The sequence below is a fragment of the Motacilla alba genome, chromosome 6, assembly GCF_015832195.1.
Source record: "Motacilla alba alba isolate MOTALB_02 chromosome 6, Motacilla_alba_V1.0_pri, whole genome shotgun sequence".
NCBI classification, from domain to species: Eukaryota; Metazoa; Chordata; class Aves; order Passeriformes; family Motacillidae; genus Motacilla; species Motacilla alba.
In genome coordinates, this window is record NC_052021.1 from 6,373,579 (window position 1) to 6,390,535 (window position 16,957).

Below are 16,957 nucleotides of genomic sequence, written 5' to 3' on the forward strand. Positions count from 1 at the left end.
GTTATTATACTTGCTTATAGCTCACCATGAAAGTTGTCTTTGTATGCGTGGATGTACGGCTTGTACTGTTTTGTTTTTATTTATTCTGCATTCTTTATTATAATGTTCTTTCCTTTTTTTCCAGACCAGAAAGATTGTTATTGAGCCTTCCACAAAGCTGAAATAATGCTGTGTGTTAAAAAAATGTTAACAATTCGAAGAAGTTATAAAAATTTATAAGTTGACTGAATACTTTGGAAATTTCTGCATATTTTAATATAAATAGGTAATGCAAATGTTTGTTCTTTGCATTTAGAGGTGGGTCTCTGTTTTCTAAAGGTCTTGTATATAAATTTGATTCTTACAATTACATTAGAACAAAACCAGTATTTTTTTCAGATTGTATAATAGGAAAAATGTATTTGCTAAATACACAGAACATACATGGTTGTCGCTGAGTGTCATATAGTCATGAAATTCAACATAAATAGCATCAGTTGTTTGAATGACTTCATTAAGTGCACTTAGGGGACTGCCTCTTACAGTCAGCTGAGGTCCTTCCATTCAGTTCTGTGTGTCCTGGGTTAGCCCACAAAGAGATGCTGCAGTTAATGGAGAGACAAAAGGACGTGATTTCTGTACAGGTAATGTGAAGGTTCAGATTGTGCTGGTGGAACTCACATAGAAATTCAGTCACATGAAATCTGAGAAATCACAGAAAATTGTGTTACTTCATATTAATTTGGTGTTGGCGATGATTGAGATTCATTAATAGCTAAAATCATGATAACAGGACAAGCGAGTCCAAGAGTAGAAATAGATAAAAGGGGAGAGGTGAGTGACAGAATACTGGCAGAGGGGCAAGGACCTAAACGATGACAATTCTAATGACTAGCCCAAAAATATAACAGTTCAAATGTTATGATCCACTGGAGGTGCTAGCTGGGTAAATGTCTGAAAAGACAGGCATTAAGCTGTTTTTTTGGGGGGTTGGAGGAGAGTAGAAAAGATTTGTTAAGTTTGCCTGGAGGAGAAAGGATGTCTGATACTCCAAGGCAAATTTAAGTGATGGTAGTAGGAGCTAGGAGTGGACCTGGAGAGTTGCAGCTCTGCTGAGCTCCCCTGGCCTGCACACCATGTGGGGCCAGTGTGCTTTGCCTGTGCTGCTGGGGTACCTCTTCCAGCTTAGTTCCATCTGAAAGGAATCTGCTCTGTGCTTGGGGGCGGGCTGCACAGTAAGTGGGGCATTCTGGCTTCAGAAGCACGCTGCTACTCCAAACTTGAACACCAGTGTAGTGGCAGGGGGCAGAGGGAGTACTCAGAATGTACTGTTTCATGTTACAGGTGCTGGCAGCACACGGAGCTGAGAGCAGTGAAAGTCCAGAGGACTGGGGCACCAGAGGAGGTCAACAGGAGCTGTCATGCCTTAAAAGCCCAGCAAGAAAGAGAAAGGGAGAATGATTCATTGGTTGATGCAAGCCTCTGTAGGTAAAGCTGGTGCATATCTGAAGTCTACTGTGATTTAGTATTTCAGGATGGATTGCCTTCTGACATATTGCCTGTGAAATTTTGATAGGGCTAGAAGCACTTTGTAGCACCAGCTCCGTTAAGTGTGCAAACCTAATGCACAACAGGCTTTTGATTGTGCAGTCTTTATCTATCTTTTTCTCAAGACATCCTGGAACGTGCTTTGCCGAGTTGGAAGGCTTCCATGGTCATTGACACCAGTGCTATGAAATAACGTTGCTGCTAGCTGGCAGTTTACTCTGTAGAAAGATGCTTGTAATTTTCAAAGACTGCTTTCCAAATGGAATCACTATGGTAAATGAACCCTTTAAAGCTTACACTCACAAAACTGAATTCAGTTCAGGAGAGTGTTGATTCTTCAGTCTTTTGTGAGTCACTTCCACTGTAACATTCTCTGGAATCATTCATTTTTGGGTGTTTAAGATGACTGATTGGTAATGTGGAGTTACAGATTCAGAGGTATTTCCATGTTCCCTGTCAATGTGCCACTTCATACCATATTCTCACAGAGACTGTTATATAAAAGTACCATTTTACCGAGCGGGGGCACAGAGAGAATAAATGATGGAGATAAGTCTGTGTAAGGAAATATGTTGCAGAACTGCTGATCCTAGGTTTCCTCGTGTTACAATATTTAGCCTTTGGACCAGCTCTCTTGTTCTGCAGCGCAGGTTCATCCCCTTTGTGCTGCAGCTCTTGGTGACCCCATCCAGCATGGACAAAAAGGCTGCACAGCATTCAGGTGAGTCTGGAAGCTGATAGGATTCTTGGCTTTAGACAGCATTATGTCAAATAATGTGATGGTTAGCTGAGACAAATGTATTTAGTGCCTAAGTATAGTGTGTTTATGTATGCCAGTACTTTGGAAACAAGGAAAGTAAAAAATGTATGGTGAGCTTGTCAAGAACTGTTCTTCCTACAAGCACTGGGCACAGCACTGCCTTTTAAAGTTTGCTGAAATGATTTGCTGGTAAGATTTTGGCTTGTGAAAGGCGATGAAATGCACCAGCACAACACAGACATCCTTACTAGATCTTATCAGCAGCTGTGAATACACATTTTAACAATGTTAAGATTTTCCAGGCCTCTTTCAAAATGGCTGTGATGCCTCCCTAAATGTGCCCGTTATCATCTGTCCAAGAGCAGTTGAGCTTAATTCCTTCTGAGCAATATTTCCTCCAGTTATCTGAGAGGTTCCAAGGCAATTCAGAGAAGTCTGAATGGATCTCTACTTAGAAACTGGCCATATTCAATCTGTAAAGTATGTAGATTTTTTTTTCCCTTTGGAAAAGGCTGAAGAGGGCAATAGGTGCAGGATGTGGAGGGAAGAAGCAGTGCCCTGACCCTACAGCATTTCTGCATGTTGAGTCAGGGAGTGACATTTAAACAATTCTCACTGCACCCAATATGAAAAACTATGATGCAGGTCAAATGGCTGGCTGTGCTCTGAGAGAGATGAAGAGGAAAAAGATCAAGGCATCTGTTGACAGGTGGCCTCTTTTATGTTTTAGGTGTTGGAGCAGCTTACCAGCAAGCTAAATGAGGGTCTTGAGGGTCTTTTTTTTCCTCCTTTTTTTTTTTCTTTGAGGTAATGAATGGTTCTGGACTTTCCATCTTTAGAGCTGGTGGTTTCCACACCACAGTGATTCAGCCAGCATGAACTCTTGACCAAATCCCAGTTTGTTTCCTGCTTTTGTTTTTCTAAAATATTTTACATTTAGCAGGGCATAAGGGCCGCCCTACTATGTGACAGAGTAAGAAGGAGAGCAGTGGTCCTTCTACTGCCTAGCTCTCTAAGGACAGCTCACTGTTCTTCTGAAAACTTTGCAACTGAAGCAGTTAAAAGGAATCACTGAATTTTGACTGAGATGCAGACTGAATTCTTTCATGCTCCTGGCTTTTTGATGCTGTGTTTTATGTGGAATTTCCCTTGAGGGTTAATAAGGTCTGATTTTTATTTGAGAAATATAGTCTGCCTGAAATGCTCTAAGTTTAATCAGTGTGTTATTGCATAGGAAAGTAATGTACATTTGTCTACTTGCAAGATAAATAGATTAGTATTGCCAATGATTTCTGGGGGCAGTAGGTTGTTAAAATATCATGAAGGGCCCTGTTCCTTTGCCTTGCTGGATATGTTTTGGTGACTGAATGCTCTGGGCTGCCCTGTTTAGGGACTATGCTGGTGGTTATCCTGTTACCTTATAAGTAGTAGGCTCAGTAAGGATTTATAATAGCTTGGCTGTGGAGTTTTGAACACCAAGATAGAGATGATAGACAGGAAATCTATAGCCTAGAAAGCTACAATTGAAAGAAATTATTCCCTGAAAATTCAAACTTCTAAGTGTTAACTGACTTTCAGACTGTTATGCTTTGCAAAATCAGACATTTCACTGAAGGAAAGCATTCCAGGCTGCTTTTGAGAAACCTGGTGTTTGCTTCAGGTGACAGAGAATATTGCGAAATTGACTTATTGAAAAGGATCCTTCAGGATACAGTGCTGTCACTGTATTAGGGTGGTATGGCCGCAGGTGGGACTTAGTTGACACCTGAGCCACTGTTCAAGCAGTGCATCATCCCAGATTAGTCAAGGCATAAACGCTCTGCTTCATTACAGCCTCACTGCCCCTCCCAGGGAAAGGGAGTTTCCAGGGAAAGAGCCCAGGCCTTGTGTGATTCAAGCTGGTCACCCTAGCCTGCTGAGGACCAAATCCCCATCCTGAGACCCTGGTGAAGCTGTGACCATACCAGCTGCTTTCTCTTGGCTCCTGCCAGAGGCCTCTGCTGCCCATCCAGCTGTGTGTGAAAGCATCTTCCAGCCAAGACAGTGTGAATAATCTTGCCCAGCTTCTTGGCATTTCTTGGCATGGCATTAACCTTATGACTCTGAAGGAGGCTTCAAAGGACATGGATTAACCCAGGGAACCAGTGCTTCTGGGGGTGAGTGAGGCATGAATGATCAGAGCATGGTTAGGTGGGTTGAGAGGTAGGAGACAACACCTCTGCACGAGGATGAGGAGTTACTGCTCCCCCTGAGGGTCAGGGCTGAGTAGGTAAAGAAATGTGGGCCTTCATATGTAGAACTGTAGTGGGGAAGGGAGAAGCCAGGGCTGGGGTTCATGGAAGCTTCATGGAAGCCATGAAGCTGGGACAGATCCAGGGGTTTAAAAAGATACTGAGAGAGATGACTGGAGGGGGCCTTGGGGTCAGTGGTTGAAAGAAGGGCACCATGCACTTGCAGGGCTACAATACAATATATACTATTCAATACCCACTTGCCCCTACAAGAGAGAGATTCCTGTGTGGGTCTGCACTTTTGAAAGCATCTATTTATTTTGTATACCTCCACGATTAGGAGGCAAATTTAGGGCTTATCTACTTGGGGAAATCCCTGTAAAATAGGTTGGGTGTGAATTTACAGCCTACTTAAGACCCAGAATAAATGCAGTGTAAATTCACACTTCAGCTTACTTCACAGGAGCTCCCCCGCAGAAACAAACCCTCAGAGTCACCTCTGTACCTCAGTCTGGTGCTAAAAGTGAGTGGAAGCTTTTCAAAATGTGGGCCTCCAGTTCCATTTTTATAGCTGGGTTTTTCTGTCTCCTGGGGCTTTTTGCAGCTGCTGTAAATCACTGTCGCTCTGCTGAGGTTGGAGAAGCTGGGCCAGTTTGCACTGCTCAGGATCTGACCCTTTGCCTCAAGTAACCTTTTATTATCAATTGGCCAGAGGGTATTTTCCTTTTTACTGGCTTCATTATTAAGCTTGTTCATTCACTCCCACCACTACCGATGTCTTTTTTTCTATTTTTCTCCCTGTGAATTTTATGTTGTGTCTTTCCTCCCATGTAATTTCCTAATAGTGAACTAGTGACAGAGTGGGCTGCTGGTATTTAATCTTGTGGCTGGAGAGGTCAGGGTGTTTTTGATACAGACAAATGCTCCATTACAGTAAACTCACAGAAAGTTTCCTTTTCAACCTGAAAGGAGAAGGAAATGCACTCTCCACCAATGGGCTTTCAAGAATGACTTCTGTGAGCTGAACTTACACTAAAGGCCAGTTTGGTAATGTTCTGTGAGCAAGGGGAAAAAAAAAAGAGGAAGACAGAATATTTTTTTCTTTCTCTTTTTGCTGAGATTTGGCTTGAATCTTGGCTCCTTATCAGATTAGAGTCCTGCAGGGAAAATAACAACCTTTTGCACTGTGAGTTGTTGAAGAAATGGATATTACTGATGTCCTGCTGAAAGAGCATAAGGATTTAAGCCTTGAAGTTCTCTCTCTGCTTCTGGTGTTTAGGTCAACTTGCTTCTTGTCAGGAAAAGCTAGGTAATAAGGCAAATATACAGCACAATACATTTCTTGCTGTACTGTATGGCAAGACTAAAAAGACTGCCCCTGACTACTTTATGGCAGTTTAATTGAAATTTATTAGGCTGCTGCTGGCTATACACAGGAGTCTAATCCTGTAATCCATGGATAGCTGTAGGTACACAGTATTGCAGTATTCCCTGTGCATGGAGTAATTTGACAAAATGTGCTTTCTGCTTCTCAAGGGAGCAGCAAATACAACATCCTATTGTCCTACTGTTCACTACTTGGACTTGGCTGAGTTGCCCTTTATTAGAGAGGATTGAAGGTATAGAAAATGCAAGATAATAAATATTTATGCCCCAAACATGACAGGGTATCATAAATCATTAATTTTTGAAGACATTAAATTATTCTTTCTGCCTAATTACTTGATATGTGGCACCAGTGTGCTTAAATTTGTTTCTGTGGTAACCTGAGTTATTTTATGACTTTCTTCTATAGAAAATTTAGTATTGCTTTGCTGATTTCCTCTTTAAATGCAATCAAAAATCCTATTTGCTAAATTAAGAAAACAATAATTGGAATGAAAACATGCATTACCTTGCATTGCCTGAGCTGTTTGATTGTTGACTTGACACATGCTGTCAATTACTAAAACACATATTTTTGTTAAAAAGATACTGTTTCATTTTCCCAACTATTCTGGCATTAAACCTGTATGGAAAAAATAGACTGAAGTGTAGTAAAAAGTTTGGCTAATTTAAATGTGGGAGCATGTTATCAGTTGAAAAATGTTATTTGAAAGATAACTTTGAGGTTGAAGCTGTTCTATTACTGGAATGAACATGGCAAGGTCAGATGCAGACCAAGTGAAAAGAAAGTCAATTGATGTGATGTGTTGGCACACATTTCTGGTAGGTGTAAGTCACGACTGTTGCATACACTTGATAGTCTTCTCCCATCGTTCATAGACTGATTTGTATTATTTATGATGTACTTGCAGGGAAGAAACTGTCTTCCTGCTACTCTTGGTTTGTGGTGGATCTATCCACAGCATGTACACAACTTGGTCTAGATAGTCTGGTTCGCTTATAAGCCTTGGAAGTAGGATCCTACAAGGAGTTGGACAGGACAAAGTGCTGCAAGTAGTGCTCTCAAAGCATTCAGCTTATGTTGCTTCATAAGCATATTTCAGTTGGTGGCATACACTTCAGTGTGACTGATCTTTCAAGAGCTTGTTGATGAGGAATGTTGTCATAAGCATCAGGAGCCCAGTGGAGCTGTCAGTTCCTGGCTACCTGCTGCTGTGTGCTGACTCAAACAGAAACCCTTTTTCTTTCCAGATGTAGCTGACATAGTCATTTGCTCTTCGGCCTCAGCCACAGGATAGGTACAGCCAGATCAATATCTCACTGCCATTCCAGTCTCTATGCCAAATCTGTGTGTAAAGACATCTCAATGACTCTGGTCAAAATTCCCATGCGGAAAGATTAATTAGGGTTTTTCAGAGGGAGAACAATCCACAAGTCAGAGATCAGCCAAGTGTTAAGATATGTCACTTGCAGTCTTCATACCTACAGGAAGTTTTTTCAAAGCCTGTACTATATTTCATTTAGCTACCTGCTTTGTGTGTTTAGAATGAAAATGCAGAAAATCCCATTCCCTCCAGGAGATAAAGGGACACGTCACACCACACAGCTGGATGTTCCAGAGCTGGTCAAACTTGATCCAGTGCCTGAGCCTGTTCCAATGGGCCTTGAACAGCCCTCTCATGGGCACGGCAGAGCCCTCACTGCAGAAAGGGCAGCTGCTTCAGGAACCCTGGAGCACAAGGTCTGTGCATGTAAATATTGTGCTTCTGTATGATGTAGTGGATCCCTTGGGTCATTTCTGGCAATGCAGCTCTTGCTGAGAGAAGCCTGGCAGCCTTCCCTGCCTGGTGTGCCCTGCAGCAGCTTTGAAACTGGCAGGAGAGTCTATCTGCTTTCCCACTGGCAGAGCCTTGTTCTTCCCTGCCACTTGCCCAGAAGTGCAGCTTGGGCCCAAGCAGACTCTCTCTGGAAGGTTTAAAAGTACTGCAGAAGCCAAGCAAAGGATATGAATCAAAGCTGTGGTGAAAGCATGAGGTTACAGGTGTTTGTCTGGACAGGAAGTTTAATGCAGGACACCAGGATCATGCAGAAGGAATCTCATGACCTGGATTCCAGACCCTTGTATCAATCACATCATTTCTTTTCTGACTGAAAACATGCACAGCATGTGAACTGGCAGTGGCCTTCATATTGGGCAGATGTGTGATACACATCTACACACAGGCTGTGGCATACTTGAGTTTCATGTGGAACAGCTGTTGACTTCTACAGGAACTGCTGCTTGTGTTACTGTAATTAATACTAGTGTGTTTGGATTACTGCTTTCATTATCTTTGTAAGGTTATTGTGTCCAAAAGCCACAGTCCGAGTTCCTTTTTTTATTTGCCTTGACCACTGGGTCCATTCAAAGGAAAAGGCCATTTAGGTAGGCTACATCTTATCCTTCTTGAGCTAATCTGGAGGCCAGGTCTGTATTCTAAGCAACATGTATGGGCACTCTTGTGTGTCTCCCTCTTCACTGAAGGTGGCCAGAGTGATTCATTATGGATTAGGAGAGTGAATCATACAGCAGCACTGCCTGTCTCTCTTGGTGGTGGAGAGAGCCAGGACAGTTAGCTAAGCCTAGGCATTAACTCTAGGCTAAAGAGGTATGCTATTCTTGCTCAGAGCCAGGGAAGTATAAGTTTGAGTTCCAATTAGCAGTATTTAAATGCAAATGAGCATAAAAAGAGCCTGGAGTGCTGCATGTCTGCAAAGGCATCTGTTGCCCACAGACAGATCGATTTGCTGCAGATGCTTGAGCATACTGCATATGCCCAGAGCTCCTCTTTGCCATGTCTTCAGTGAGCATCTCTTGTACGATGAGACACCGAGAGATGTTCCCTTTTGCTGACTCTGCAGGGGCAGTTGTAACTTCTGGCAGGATGTGCACAGACAACTAGGTTGGGCATGTCTTAAAGCCCAGTAGAAGGTGCTAGTAGAGCGCATCTATTAGAAACCTCTCTCCTAGTTTTCTTTTGCCAGCAGTATGTCTAGGTCAGTTAGGGGCTGGAGAAGAGAGAAGTGTACTGGTGTGAAGATGCTCTGCACTGAAAGTTTGTTCCCCTCCCTCTGGGATACATCAACACCTCTTAGGTCAATGTTGCTTCATTCATTCACCAAGCAAAGCAGAGCCCCCCTCAGAGTTAGAGGCCTTTATGTTGTTAGCATGGGGCAAAAAAGGCATCTCTTATAATTGCACATTGGAATATATTTAAAGTTGTATCTTTACACTTTCTAGAAGATCTTTCTTTTCTCTGAGAAGAAGAAGGCTGCTGTGAGTCTTATTTCACTGTGATTAAGTTACTTCTACTGGACAGTGTGAAAAACAAATCAGAGAGTCTTAGATACCATCTCTTGAAGAGAATGAATCTGGATTCAGTGCAGCTGGATGTAGAAAGCTGAGGCCTAGCAACAACTGCAGGGAGCAGTTACTGTTCCAGTTGTCCTTCTTCATCTTCTTTTTATAGATATGTAAATATGGTCTTAGATTATCTGATGTATCTAGTTCAGGCATGTTTTGGTTTTAGGGTTGGCATTCAAATCTAAGAGTTCTTCTGGAGATACTCTGAATTATTTCATAATTATGAGAAATCCTGGGGAGGTATCTCAATGTTTACTGAGGAATATCTTGCTGTACCACACTCCAGATATATCAACACAGCCAAATCTCCTTCTAGTATGTTACAATTTAATTAGCTCCACTTCTTGAGTCATAATCTGTTTCTCTGGGGCTGAAACACACACACACACAAAAGACAAAATGCAAAATGTGAAGAAGTAATTGTGATCTTTGCTACTTGGATTTGATACCATCTGTTAACGTGACTTCTTGTAAAGTCATTTTCCAATTTGTTGAATTGGAGTTTCATGCCATGGATAACATTTCCTTTCATTGTGAAGCTGTCAGAGGTAGCTCCCCTGAAAAAACCATCCTACCAGTCTGAGATCTGGGGCATAACTCTCTCCTGCTCGAAATCGTCCTGCTTCTAAAAAGCAGCAGCACAGTTTACTCTAGGTGAGGATCTAGCCCATAAAGTCCTTCAAGGGCAAATTCTAACTGGGCAGTGAGCCAAAATGTCATCCCAGAGGACCAGATGCCATGAAAACCTTGGCAGAGTTTCCCCAGATGTGCTAGATGCATCTTGACTTCTCAGCCACAGATCTTTCCTTGCCTTCTCAAGAATATTACTTTGCTATTAACTTGCTCTATTTACCCCTCTGTTAGAAGGGTTGATATTTCTGATTTTTTCATCCTCTTTTTCACTACCTACATCTTCCAAAAACAAAGTGTTGGAGGGATTTCAAGTGTTGATATTTCCAGAGCTGGCCAGCCTGTGCCTTGGAGATGTTTGTAGCTGTCAAGTGCTTCAAAGGTGCCTCTCACATTGGAACAACATCATGTACAGACATCTGTGTGCTCACCAGGGCTGCGGGGTAGTCTGGGCTCATGGCTGGGGTGAAAGTGATAGATTGCTACACCAGCATCTCTGGGACACCCAAACCATCCAGATGTGGAGAAATAGGGTTTGATCAGCCTCTCCTCATATCAGATCCTCCTGGACTTCCCCCACCTCACAGCTCACTGAGATCAGTAGTACTTAGTGATCTCAGTAGTGTGGTTTGTTGGGCTGGCTGCTCCAGGGCAGCCTGTCTCTCTGCTGCAGTGTTATTCCTCGATCTGTTCTTACAGTCCTCCACTTTGAACCCTCTGCAATTTGCATCTTCTGATGCTTCACTACCAGCTTTTTGGAGGATTTTCCTTGAGTGTCCACTTTTCCACATGTTGGTTTACCACTTCTCATGCTTTTCTAATTATTCTCACTGGTGTGCTGAGTCATGGCACCACGTATGACAACTCTCTCCTCTGTCACTGTTAGCCAGCAGTCGCATCTCACTCATCTTGCCCTTACAAGCTGCTGAGGCTAATGGCATCAGGCTAATGGCAACATTTTCTGGTCCCATTTTCTTTTTGGGTCATGTGGTGATCATGAAAGAGCAGAGGAAGTATGAAACAGTTACATGAGATCAAAGTCTCTCTTGTAACCTGCACAGAGAGTAACCACCATTCTCCTAGAAAAGGAACAGAAAATAGCAGCTTGTGTCACTTTGTGTAACAATGATTGCAAAAAGAATGGGAAACAGTGCACTTCCCTCATGTCTTCCACAGCTTCAGGAGTAGATGAATGACAATTTTTGGTTCCTTCTCCTCAGAGTGAGGAGTGGATGACTAATATCATTGTGACTGATGCCATCTAATTGGCTCAAAAGAATTTTCTGGTGGTTCTCATGATTAGCAACACTTCTCATCATGTGCAAACCATTGCAGAGTAAAGACCTCCATTTGAACTGTCATGGTATGAAGAAGATGTAAAAGTACTGGGTTTCTGAAGCAATTCAATGTATATAAAGTATGTATGAATCAGTATTCTGATCTTCCTGTGCAGCAAGTCATGATGACTGATCTATTTCTACAGTTGCTAATTATATTATGTTAAAAAATACTTGGTGTTCAAGTGACTTTCATGCAAAAATTCTGTGAGATTGAAATTTAAGGAAGACTTGCCAGGAGGGTATTACTGAAATACTTTGCTTTGAGTCAGTTTTATCCATTTCAAAACAGTTTGTTGAACTGGGTTGCTGTGTGTTACTTAATATTGAGTCTGAGCCATTTGTGTGAACTGCTGTGGTATTTTTGGGACAGGAAGCATTGTATCCTGATTATTTATAACAGCCACTCCCATCTCTGCATTATCTAACCAAGGGTGTGTTGCAATTTCTCCTCTTACCTACTGTAGTGCTTGATCATGGGAAAAAGCTTGGGCAGAGAGGCTCACTTTAGACAGATGAGGCAAACTGGGTGAGATCAAAATATTTTGCTTTGGTTCAGCTCACAAAAATTAAGTGTTTCAATTCAGAAGTACCAAACAACTTCATTTTTAAATCAAAAGTGTGGAAATAACATATTTGGCACTTGCTAATGTCATACTTCAAAGGCAGGGATGTGAATTTCTCTCAGGTGATGAAGAAGTAGGGCTCTATCACAGAGCAGCCTTCACCAGCTAGTGAGAAAAGGACTTCATGCTCAGTTTGAAAGAGGTCAGTGCAAAGGTTTAAAAGAGTGAATATTACAGCAGCATCTTTGGATGGTTAAGAAAGCAACATCAGTACAAATATGGGAAAAGGACCAGACATTGTAGCAATAGAGTCAAACGTTTCATAGATCTGTTAGAAATTTGCTGGGATCAGTCTCAGGACTGGAGCATTCATACAGCTCATTCTGTACAGACAGGCTTGGAGAAATGGAGAAGTGTTTCCATGCTTGTCCTGAAGCTGTGGAATAATGAAGGACAGACTTGTCTGGGTGAGGATAGAAGAAGAAAGAGCAGAGCCTCTTTGACAGGTGGGTGTCATTTAAGCCACCTGCCTGGGACAAGTGGAAAGATGCTTTTGAGCAACTCTTGGAAGCACTTCCTAGTGGCAAAGGGACAATTTCTGTGGATATTGCTTGGAAAGGCAATATGGCAAAACCCCCTTAATGTATCACCGTGGTAGGATGTATTGAGGCAACTCTGTTTGACAAGGTAGAAGTAATTAGGGAGATAATTTGACTGAGTTTACCAAGGAAGATTTACTTGTTCACAGCATCACAGAATGGTTTGGGTTGAAAGGGACCTTTAAAGGCCATCTAGTCCAAGCCCCCTGCAGTGAGCAGGGACATCTACAACTAAATCAGGTCACTCAGATCCCAGTCCAGCCTGACCCTGAATGTTTCCAGGGATGGAGCATCCACCAGCTCTCTGGGCAACCTGTATCATTGTTCCATCACCTTCACTGTAAAAAATTACTTCCTTACATGCAGTCTAATTCTGACTTCTTTTAGTTTAAAAACATCACACCTTGTCCTATCCTACAGGCTTTGCTAAAAGTTTGTCCCTATCTTTTTCACAAGTCGCCTTTAAGTATTCTAAAGAAGGAAGTGTTAATGAAGTTGGGAATCCACTCAAGAAAGAGATTTGGATTCCTGGACAGATAGTGGGACAGATTTGTCAGACAGTTTGTATGGACCTAAATTGTAAAATGATTTTAAACTGTAATTTCCAAGAGTAATTAATATTTAGCTAATGTAATTTCTCAGTTTATAGGGCAACTAGTATGCAGTAGATATCATATAGATAATCTGATATTGGTATATCTCTTGATCTTGGCTTTCAACATTTTTCCTTCATTATATTCTCTGACTCTGCTACCAGTCAGAATCTGGGGGATAAAATGGGGTAATTTGACCCAGTCAAAATTGCCTGCTTCGCCAAACACAAGGTGATAAAGTGAAGAAACACAGCTCAGGTGTTAGGAAAACGTTCTCTAATTGCACAAGTAGTAAAATCATGGCATAGATCACTTAGGGAGAAAGTGGCATATTCTTGTCCGAATTTTTGCAAGAAAAAGTGTGGTTAATGTTTTTCCGAGATGCCCTAAGTTATTTATTCTGTTTTAGAGCAAGGAAAGAGATTAAATAATCCCTCCAGGTCGCTTCTAGGCATGGGTTTTTAAGATTCTCTTAGGTGGGCACTGTCTTTTAACATCACTGCTTCTCGGGTGGGGTCAGCACAAGGATAGACATAGTACTGTGGAAATTTTCCTTAGGGCAGATGGTCATACAAGAAAAAGTTGTGGGTTTTACTGAAAGGAATTACTCTTTACCTGCTCTCCAGAGCTTCAGACAAGAATGCCCAGCTTCCCAGGTTGAAATACTGTGCATCAGATGGTATAAGCATTCCTGGAAGCTACAACAGGTTATGTGAAAGTGTTAAAGTGTTTTTGCATGAGCATAATTTTTATTGAAGAGTTGTGCTCCAATGATGAGGAACAAAGGAAGGGCATGTGATAGAAATGTGCAGTGTAAACAGCTCACATGGCTCCTAGCAGTTGCATGGTTTTAATTGGATAACAGATCATGAACTGTATTTGTAAAAATTATTCAGCAATTTCAAAACGCACAAATATTTAGGAAAGCTGTGTCTTTCTGGAGGCACCTGGCAACCAGATAAAGAGCCAAAGTTCATTAATAGATGAGTCATTGCTTCTATGTCCTTGCCTGAGATACCCACATAAACTCTCACTGGCTTCAGCAGGTGCTGTGGTTAGATTAAAGGAGAGTGTGGTCTCTTGGCCAGGTTCTGGCCTGACTGCAGGCTCACACTGATTTGTTGGTGATTTTAAGCAAATAGAGAGGAAAGAGTGCCTCAACTGACAAGGTTCATTAGCGCTCCTCTTTCTCCTCTTCCTCTTCTCATCCCACCCCTCTCATTGCTTCTTCTGCTCCTTGTAGGGCCAGGGACTTGCTGTCCTTTTTTTCCAGGTGGTGACCACATGGCCAGTCTCTCTGCAAAGCCCTGACTTGCTGGTGATAGCCACAGAACTTCATGGCCATCACGGGTTTCTTCCAGGCTACCTTGTCCTTGCTGCACGGATGATTGTTGCTCATGAAGCAGGGTCTGATTTGCAAATAAAAAGCTTTCAATAATTCTCTGTATTTTATATCGAGTTGCAGAAGCACCGATCTAGTTGACTACATGGATTTGCAACCAGCAGCTCAGCAGCTGCTTCATGATCCATCCTTCCAGGAGGGGAACATCACAAAGATGGGTGAGTTGGATGCTGAGGAGTGGGAATTGGTCTATTCATCCCAAGAGAAATCCTCCCCAGTTGTGAGTCAAAGCCTGCTGTCTCTTGCCTGAGATGAGGGGAATCTCCCAAGGGCAGCTAATCTTGCACGATCTCATCACTTGAGATCAAACATCATGATATTGGGTCATTAGATACTTCTAAAAGTGCATGCAAACCTCATTCAAATTCCCATATAGCTCTAGCCAAAACACAAGCCAAATCATGATCCAAATAACCTCCTCCTCAGCCCACCTTCGTTGCCGTTCTGTTTCAGTGGCAAATGCAGCACAGAAAAGATGCCTGAATGCTTAATTCAGAAATTTACTGTTTAAGGCATTACTTGTATGAACACCAGCGTAACACATAGAATACCAATGCCCTAAATTTAGTAGTTTAGTCTGAGTCATTTTCACTATGTGGGAGGGCTGTGAAGACACTCCACGGAGTGGAGAAACTTGCTGGTGGTGTCTGTCCAATGAGATTTTTTTTTAAAAAGTCAGAACACAGCAGAACTACAGATATGTTTGTGAGTAAAATGCAGTTTAGTTGCAGGCTCCAGCACAGGAGAGGGGCAGTGTTGCTCTCCACCCACTTCAAAAGCTGAAGTCAGGTTTGACTGATACGTATCTCTGACACTGAAATAGGTACAGAATTTTTCATGACAGCAACACACAGACAGATGTAAACACTCTGGCTGTGTGATTTGGAGGGACATGGTGCAATCCCCAGATTTGTCTGTGCAATTACATCTTATTTTCAGATGTCCTAGTGATAGCAGCCAAGTTGATACAATCCTGCATCAGGATTGTAACCAACCAGCCGGCAAAAGTTATCCCTGGGTTCATTCACTGAGGGGTGAAATGTTGGCCCACTGAAGACCAGGTGACTTTTGCCACATAAGTCACCCAGCAGGACTAGAGGTACACACACAGCCTTTGAAATAGATGTGGGCACGAGTCACTAGGTGTGGATGTGAAGGAGGCATTATACTTGGTGTTTTGAACTGGTAACACCTTCCTGCCAGTCTGGTTTTATTCTTGCTCCATTAGCCTTTCTGCATGAATGCAGCTGATTTGAAGTTGATACAAATTTAGCAATTCCATTTTGGACATTCTTCCTGGGACCCTATGGAATGAAGCTGCTCCTCTCCTCAAATGAAAACCTAACTTCAGGACCTTATTTTAGTCAGAATTGATAATGTTTTTATTTTGAATAAAAGTTAGTTCTAGCTCAATCCCTGCTCTCTGTGTTGAGAGATGAAGCCAGCAGAGATAAAGGATGTTTTAATGCACTGTATCCTGTCTGATAGCAGCCATGGCAGATGTGTAAACTTACTCAGGCGTGACCCTATACCCTGATTCTCATGAGTGGTGCCGCAGAGGTCAGGGCTCTGCTCACACAGACTGGAAGACAGAATGATGTGTTTAATGCCAATGAGATGAACTCTGTTCCTAGAGAAACCCCAGTAAAATAAAAAGCTTGTGAATAAGAAAAGTAGTTAGCTGCTATCCTAAACAAAGAAAATGCCAAACAAAACCCTGTTCTGCTATTTGTTCCCATGCTGGCATTTAGCTGCCAGGAAAGACCAGTCTTATGAACGTGAAATCATATCCATGGCAACATGCAAGCCATGTTTAACTTTGCAGCATGTTAAAAGGTACATTAAAAAAAAGAAGTATTTTACTGTTGAGAATAGCAATTATGACTTTTAACTCAGCTATTTTAACTCAGTCAGCCTGAGAATGTTGAGTGCTGAGGGTAAGGGCCAGAGGCACAGCTTGTTCCTCAGAGCACTTGTTGCTAGACATTCCCAGAAGGTATTATTGCTTAAATACAGCTTGTGTTTTCTTTACCCAGATTCCTTTAGCAAGGAAGATATGACAGGTTGTGATATTGGACTGCAGTGAAGTTCCACCGGTGCTGTTCTACCCTTCATGAGTGAGCACTGCTGGGCTGTGCAGCTGGCAAGCTCATGTCCTTTTTTTGGGTAAGTACTGGTTTCAAGGAGCCTGCTTTGTGGTATGGCACCCTGGGATTACAAGCACCCTACTCAGGTGCTGTTTGGTGACTCCTGCATCGTGCTAAGAAGCAGACATTGCTTACAGAGTAGGAGAGCAGCTGAAGTAGGGAGTAGACTGAATTAGTGTCTGGGCTTGAAAGTGTATTGGGAAAAGTAACAGAAAGATCCCAACTTGGAGCAAAAGCTGAAGCTGAAAACTGCAGATGGTTTTCTTGTCTGTACGATAATGTCAAACCCAAAAAAAGGGAGTTTTCACACTCTGTTGTCTGTTTAGCACAAAGTGAAAATTATGTACTGGAAAATGGAGCCCCATGTCTGGAGAAA

General features: G+C 42.2%; 1 long non-coding RNA gene across 3 annotated transcripts in view; it reads left to right on the plus strand.

The window, feature by feature from the left end:
- LOC119702909 overlaps nt 1–16,957 on the plus strand; it is a 56,546-nt gene that overhangs the window by 17,355 nt on the left and 22,234 nt on the right. For all 3 annotated transcript variants that reach the window (XR_005257486.1, XR_005257485.1, XR_005257484.1), the window contains exons 3-7: nt 125–265; nt 1,324–1,467; nt 2,173–2,248; nt 14,498–14,592; nt 16,471–16,600. This is a non-coding gene — a long non-coding RNA (uncharacterized LOC119702909). The remainder of the gene's footprint in view (nt 1–124; nt 266–1,323; nt 1,468–2,172; nt 2,249–14,497; nt 14,593–16,470; nt 16,601–16,957) is intronic.